Genomic DNA, 7,859 nt, shown 5'->3' with positions numbered 1-7,859 from the left:
GCCCACCAGTCACCCAGAATTCAAAATGAAACCTGCTCTTCACCACAACAGTGCATGAGACCAAAGCCCAGGGCCTCAGATTATACAAGCTGATGTGGCAGAGTAAGGACCATATGAACATTGAAAAGCATTAACAGTCTTTTATTCAACAAATAATTACTGGGGCGGGCCATCTCGCACGAGCACTCGCCCTCCGACCTGGAGGCCCACTTCGTGCCGCTGGTGAAGCGGCTGGCGGGTGGCGACTGGTTCACCTCCCGCACCTCGGCCTGCGGCCTCTTCTCCGTCTGCTACCCCCGCGTGTCCAGCGCCGTCAAGGCAGAACTTCGACAGTGAGTCCCAGCTGTGGCCCCTGAAGCTCAGCCTCCCCTCCGCCTGGTCCGCTTCTCTCAAGCCCCAGCCCCTTGAGGCCTCCCAAGTCCCAAACACCCCTGAGCTCTCCCAGCCCCTGTCTTCCCCCCCCTCGGAGAAGCTGTGTCACCAAGGACACTGCCTCTTGCTCAATTAGGAAATATAGATAATGACAGTTCCTTCCTCCCCTTGCTTCTTGCAAGGAAAGGATTACCGCATATAAAGTGCTCAGCAGAATCTGGCATATAAAAGCATGGACAAGTGACCCGTGGTGCTGTCTGAGGCCTGCCCCGGTCCAGACCCTTGGCAGCCTCCTCTGCTCTCCACCGCTGGTCCTGATGCCCCAGGAAATTCCTTGCAGGGAGGACTTGCCTTTGGGAAGAATGAATGAACATGGTTTTAATTGGATGAGAGCTTGCCCCTCCCTCTGAACTTCTGTCCACCCACCATTCCCCACACACTTTTTGAGCAGCAAGCCCAGGCCCTGAGCCCTTACTTACCCAGAGTATTGGTGGACAGCTGCCCACGTGTGCTTAGAGATGTGTGTTCCGCCCCCTTTGCCTCCAAGAGGAGCAGTCACTGCTGGAAAGGAAAACTTTTGAGTGGCCCAGACCAGCATCTCAGCTGCACAGTTTTATGTGGTTGTAATATAACCGGCACCTACCGTCCTCTACAGATTTATGTGCAGGCAGATAGGCTGCCACGTGCTCACACATGGGAACTCATTTAAACCTCATAGTGCCCTTCACTGTCAGCTCCTTGTACAGGGCAGGGAAGACACAGAGGCATCATCACTTGCCCAAGGTCACCAGGCATAGCCAGGACCTGCGTGGCTGCAGTCTGCTGGCTCCTCTGCCATGCTGCCTGCTGCCCGAGGTCCCAGGGACTCCTTCTCCTGAGCCCCATCCCATTCCGACCCCCAGGTACTTCCGGAACCTGTGCTCAGATGACACCCCCATGGTGCGGCGGGCCGCAGCCTCCAAGCTGGGGGAGTTCGCCAAGGTGCTGGAGCTGGACAACGTCAAGAGTGAGATCATCCCCATGTTCTCCAACCTGGCCTCTGACGAGCAGGTGGGTTCTGCTCCCGGGCCCTCCCCCCTCCCTCTGGCAGACCCTGCAGCAGGAAGTGAATCCAGTGCTAACAGGGCCTCTGCTGCCCTCTCCCCGCCCCTGTCCTCTCTCCAGGACTCGGTGCGGCTGCTGGCCGTGGAGGCATGTGTGAACATCGCCCAGCTCCTGCCCCAGGAGGACCTGGAGGCCCTGGTGATGCCCACCCTGCGCCAGGCTGCTGAGGACAAGTCGTGGCGCGTCCGATACATGGTGGCTGACAAGTTCACAGAGGTAGGTGAGGGACTGTTGACACGTAGAAAGCAGGCTCTCAGAGGCTAAGGGCTGGGGTATGTATAGGAGTTGGGTTTTCTTTTATTGCAGTGGAATCACGGGGTGTTTGAGCTGTGGGAGCTCTGTGATCATCTTATTGGACCTCATTTCATGTGCCAACCTGGTTGGTTGATAGTGGCAGCTGGAAGCGCCATGGGGAGAAGGGCTCTGAGGGTCAGGTTCTCTGGGAAAGAGGCCCTAGGAGCAGAGAAGGGTAGCACGTGACCATTCCTGACTTCATCCAACTTTCTCTCCTTGGACAAAAGGGACGACATAGCCTGAATGAGTTTGCTGGGCTTCCATCACAAAGCACCACACACTGCCCTGGCCAATGTGGCTCAGTGGATAGAGCATCAGCCTGCAGACTGAAGGGTCCCGGGTTTGATTCTGGTCAAGGGCACATGCCCAGGTTGCAGGCTAGATTCCCAGTAGGCGGCATGCAGGAGGCAGTCAATCAGTAATTCTCTCATTGATGTTTCTATGTCTCTCTCCCTCTCCCTTCCTCTCTGAAATCAATAAAAACATATTAAAAAAAAAAGATGAGCTCAAAAATGAAAAATAAAACGGTGAATAAAAGTTTCAAAACAAAACAAAGCACCACATGCTGAGTGTTCTGTTTCCTCACAGTTCAGGAGGCTACAGCTCTGAAGTCAAGGCGTCAGCCGGGTAGTTTCTCTGAGATTTCTCTCCTTGGCTGCAGATGGCCATTTCCTCCTGTGTCCTCACATGGTCGTCCCTCTGTGCATGTCTGTGACCTAATCTCCCCTTCTTGTAAGGACTCTAGTCATTTTGGAGTAGAGCCCACCCTATTGACCTCACTGCACTTTAACTTTACTCTTCAAATACGTTCACATTCTGAGGTCCTGGAGGGTTAAGATATCAATATGTGAATCTTGGTGGGGGGCACGGGTTAGCTCATCATACCGCCCAACAGTTTGACTTTTCAGAGTGACACCACCAGGCAAACAGAACAGGGACAAGATCCCACGCCTCTGACTCCCAGGACAGTGCTCTTCCCACGGGACCTGAATTTGCTTTGAGCCACCAACAGTGTCGGGTGCTAGGGATTTGTGACTCCAGCACATGCCCATCCACCAAGGAGCAGGCAGTCTGAAGGGGAAGGTCCAGTTGAATTTCATAGTCACGTGTCACAGGTGTCGGGCCCACAGGAATGTGGGGGGTGGGTGCCGAGGAGAGGAGGTGGTGCCATAGCTGGTTCTAGAACATGAGTGGGTGAGAGCTGAGATGGAAGGGCGGCAAGTGCAAAGGGCCTGTGGCGGCCAGAGTAAATGCACCAGGAACCATCAGGGCCAGCTTTAGGGGGGCCCTTCAGGGAGAAAACTGGAGAGATGGGCACATCCAAGCAGAGAGGCCTCGGTGCCACTGCCCTGTGTCTCCCTCCCTCTTCCTGTAAGTATTTCCCCTGGTGTTTGCTGGGAGGACTCGGAGCCTGAGGATCTTTCCCAGGACTGCCGGTTTTCCCTGTGAAAATGTTAGCACAGCATGGCTGTGGGATTGTGGCTGCTGGGAGCCACAGCACCACTATGGAAGAGGCTCCTTCTGTACCTTGGCTACTGGACAGCACGGACGGTCCACACTGGGGTTAGATAAAAGCTCAGCTTTGTGAGAGCAGGGCACACGATAGACACTCAGTAAGTGTCCATTACGTGAATACAAGGGTAGCATTGGGCCCTTCAAGGCCTTCACTTGTTTGTTCCCTTCTGAGCCTCGAATCACTCTGATTTCTTCCGGGTCTTCAAGACCTAGCTTTGCAGAAGAACCCTGGTGCTGGGGGACAGGCAGGGCCCAGTATGCCTTCTTCCCCCGTAATTACAAACGTGCCACTGGTAACTAATCTTGAAAAAAAGAAAGAGGCCTTCGCCAGTGTTTCTCAGTTGGGCATCATCCCACTGAGAGGTCGCTGATTCAATTGCAAGTCAGGGTACATGCCTGGATTGCAGGCTCCATTCCCAGGAGGGGGGTGTGGATTGATGGTTCTCATCAGTGTTTCTCTCCCTCTAAAACCAATAAAAACATACTTTTAAAAAAATACATAAATCAAACAGCGAGAGCTGCTATAGCCTCAGAATATTTTGGATTAAGTAACAGAAACCCAACCCAAGTTGCCTGAGCAGTATGGAGATCCCTTCTATTATTTTTTCACATGGATTGCTACTACCATGCAGTAGGTACCCTTGTGGTCTTCATTTTGCTTTTGAGATATAAAGTGACTTGTTCAAGTGCATACAGTTGGTAAGTAAGAGTAAGAATTTGAGCCAGACAGTTGGTGACCACTGCCCTACCCAGCCTGACTCCCCCACCATTGAGGAAACCACAGCTCCATGGCTCAGAAATTTGCCGTGGTCACCCAGTGGTGCGGGGATTAGAACTTGGCAGTGACTCTAAGAATCGTATTCTTGCCCCTAGTTCTGCTGCCTTTAACTTTGATTTCGGTCTCATTTGTCCAGAGCACTTGCCAAGCCTTCTCACTTTGCCCCACCTTCCCTTCCTGCAGCTCCAGAAAGCCGTGGGGCCGGAGATCACCAAGACAGACTTGGTCCCCGCCTTCCAGAACCTGATGAAAGACTGTGAGGCCGAGGTGAGGGCCGCAGCCTCCCACAAGGTCAAAGGTTGGTGCTGGCAACCAGAACACAGCAAGTGGGTGGGTGTCCATGGTGCTGGAGGTAAAACCAGGACATAGATCTCACCTCCCCCTTCTCCCTCCCCCGTCCACAGAATTCTGTGAAAATCTCTCAGCTGACTGTCGGGAGAATGTGATCATGACCCAGATCTTGCCCTGCATCAAGGTAACGGGGAATAGAGCAGACAGAGCTTACCACAAAGAAGGGGTGGGGGTGGGGCTTTAGGGACAGCCAGATGCAAACTGAGTTCCCAGCCCTCTGGACTGGGCCAGCTTGGGTTTGAAGTACTTGGAGACCCTGAGGGGATGCAAAATAATTCCCCTGGTAGCCTGAGCTGTCCCCCGCTCCAGAGTGACAAGGGGAAAGGAGGCTGCGTTCAGGCTTCGTAGGATTCGTAGTTACTTGGCCACTAACCCCGTGGCTGTCCCTTCCTTCTCCCTCCCAGGAGCTGGTGTCAGATGCCAACCAACACGTCAAATCGGCCCTGGCCTCAGTCATCATGGGCCTCTCTCCCATCCTGGGCAAAGACAACACCATCGAGCACCTCCTGCCCCTCTTCCTGGCTCAGCTGAAGGATGAGGTGAGGGCACCAGACAGGCTCTGGAACTTGTGGGTTTGCAGAGGTGACCTGTGAGTCAGCTGTTTTCCCAGATTGGCCAGGAATCTCCTAGAATCTCAACAGACACCAGATCTCTGATGAGTTGAATGTTTCTGGCCATGATGGGCTGTGCAGTCATTTGTCCATTTATTAGGCAGTTATCTTTCATGCCCTTACTCTGGCCTCGTCCTTTTCCTGGGCATTGAGAGTACCAAAAAAATAGTAATACTTTTTTTTTTATATATATATTTTATTGATTTTTTACAGAGAAGAAGGGAGAGGGACAGAGAGTTAGAAACATTGATGAGAGAGATCGATCAGCTGCCTCCTGCACGCCCCCCACTGGGAATGGGCCCGCAACCAGGGTACATGCCCTTGACCGGAATCGAACCCGGAACCCTTGAGTCCGCAGGCCGACGCTCTATCCACTGAGCCAAACCGGTTCGGCAATACTTTTTTTAAAATATGTTTTGTTTTGTTTTTTAATGCTTTTATTTTTTAGAGAGGGAAAGGGAGAGAGAGATAGAAACATCTTTGAGAGAGAAATATTGATCAGCTGCCTCCTGCACACCCCCTACTGGTGATGGAGCCTACAGTCCTGGCACATGCTCTGATGGGGAATTGAACCCGTGACTTCTTGGTGCTCAACCACTAAGCTACACTGGCTAGACACTAAGACAGTTTGATCCTTAGAGACCTTCAGCAGGCCAGTCCTTGGGAATGTGCCAGGCTATGTGCCTTTTCTTATAAGTTGCTTCACATATTTTATGAAACATAGGTGGGGGTCTGTATATATATGTATTATAAATCAGTGCTCATAATATTGGTAGACCACAGGAGTTCAAAAATATTTCGTTATTCCATTATTCATTCTTTCAACAGAAATGTATTGGACACCTGCTATGGGCCAGAGACTATGTTGGGTACTGGAGAGAGGAGGATGAATGAGACATGTTCCTTATGGAGCTCAAAGGCTAGCAGAGACAATAAAAGTAATAGAAATGGTCATGATAGCCAGGCCGGTGTGGCTCATTGGTTAATCATTGACCTGTGAACCAGAAGATCATGGTGCAATTCCTGTTCAGGGCATATGCCTGGATAGCAGGCTTGATCTCCAGTAGGGGGTGTGCAGGAGGCAGCCAATCAATGATTCTCTCTTATCCTTGGTGTTTCTATCTCTTTCTCTTCCCTCCTCTCTGAAATCAATAAAAATGTATTAAGAAAAAAAAGAAATGATCATGATAAGCCCCCACGTGTTAAGCCCTTTGTGGAGCAGACACTGTGGAGGCACTAGAATAGCCTCCCCCTATTCAATGTTTCCATATCACAGGTCGATATCCAGAAAGGTTAAGTCAAAGTGCCAAAGTGCTCCCAGCTAGCAAACAGCAGAGGGGGCGTTATTGCATGTCTGTTTTTTCCAGGGTTTCATATTTTTGCATTATGATTTCCTACAAATCCTTCAAACTGAACATTTTTAAAAATATGTTTTTATTGATTTCAGACAGAGAAAGGGAGAGGAACAGATAAAAACATCAGTGATTAGAGAGAATCATTGATCAGCTGGCTATCTCCTGCACACCCCATACTGGGGGCTGAGCCCGCAACCCGGGCATGTGCCCTGCCCAAGAATTGAACCATGACCTCCCAGTTCATAGGTCGGTGCTCAACCACTGAGCCAAGCCAGCTGGGCTATCTAAACATTTCTTGTGCTGCTATTCTGAGATTTGAAAGCTGCTTTGAAAAAATAATTAATTTTTTAAAAAGGAAAAGCTGCTTTCACCTAATCCTTGTTGCTTGCTTTTCATGTGCTTTTAATGTGTCCCCAGGGCCCAGAGCTGGCCTGGGCAGTTGTGGGTCCTCAGGAGATGTCTGTCATACAGAGTTGGTGCAGTTCAGCATTTTTCCCCTGTCCTGGCTCACCATGTGCAGTGCATTCCCTCACACCCCTTCTGTCCCCTCCTCAGTGTCCAGAGGTGCGGCTGAACATCATTTCCAACCTGGACTGCGTGAACGAGGTGATCGGCATCCGGCAGCTGTCCCAGTCCCTGCTCCCCGCCATCGTGGAACTGGCTGAGGACGCCAAGTGGCGGGTGCGGCTGGCCATCATTGAGTACATGCCCCTGCTGGCTGGACAGCTGGTGAGTGAGCGGCGGGGCCAGGCACGCTGCCCTGGGGGAGGAGCTCCCAGGCTCTAGTGCTGGTGCTGTGTGACACGCTGTGATCAGAAACTGCAGGCTGTGAGGACGGGGGAGGAATAGAATGGGATGAGGAAGAGAAGGGAAAGGAGCCCCTCAGGTGAAGCTGTCCGGGAATAGATGGTTCCTGGAGGGGTTTGCTGGAAACTACCCAGACTCCCTCCATCCCTTACCTCCTTTTCTCTGCAGGGGGTGGAGTTTTTTGATGAGAAACTCAACTCCTTGTGCATGGCCTGGCTCGTGGATCACGGTGAGTAGCTCCAGTGGCTGGAGGAGGGTGGGGCTCCAGGAAGATGGTGGCAGATTGGCTGGGGCCGGTGCAGGCTGTGGGAGGCTGGAGCCACTCTCCCGTCATCAGAGGCTCCTCAGTGGTGGACCAATTCCCTTGCTTTTTAGAATCCTGGAGAAGTGAAGGGTGCGAGGGGGACATAGCACATTTCCCAGGGGCTGTCTGGTGTAGTGGGAAGTCCCAGGGCCACCGAGCAGACAGCCCTGGGTTTGACTTTCACCTCCTGGCTCTTGAAGCTTAAGCAAGTCACCTACCATGTTCCTTCTGTGAAACCAGGGACTTCTCATCCAGTGGTTTACGGCCGTTGTGAGCATTGCTCACTGTTCTCACTAAGACTGGTGAAAATAAAAGTTTGTCTGTATCAGCCACCATTCCAAATACTACATATTTAAATCCTTTGCCTG

The 7,859-nt window shown here is 51.8% G+C and overlaps 1 pseudogene; it reads left to right on the top strand.

The window, feature by feature from the left end:
- The window catches only part of LOC102416866, a 15,405-nt pseudogene extending 7,960 nt beyond the window's left edge, over positions 1 to 7,445 (top strand).
- Positions 7,446 to 7,859: the final 414 nt, after the last annotated feature.

This window comes from Myotis lucifugus, unplaced genomic scaffold (assembly GCF_000147115.1).
Source record: "Myotis lucifugus unplaced genomic scaffold, Myoluc2.0 scaffold_3182, whole genome shotgun sequence".
Lineage (NCBI taxonomy): Eukaryota > Metazoa > Chordata > Mammalia > Chiroptera > Vespertilionidae > Myotis > Myotis lucifugus.
The sequence above is the reverse complement of the archived record's forward strand: the minus strand, read 5'-3'. Positions and strand labels throughout refer to the sequence as shown.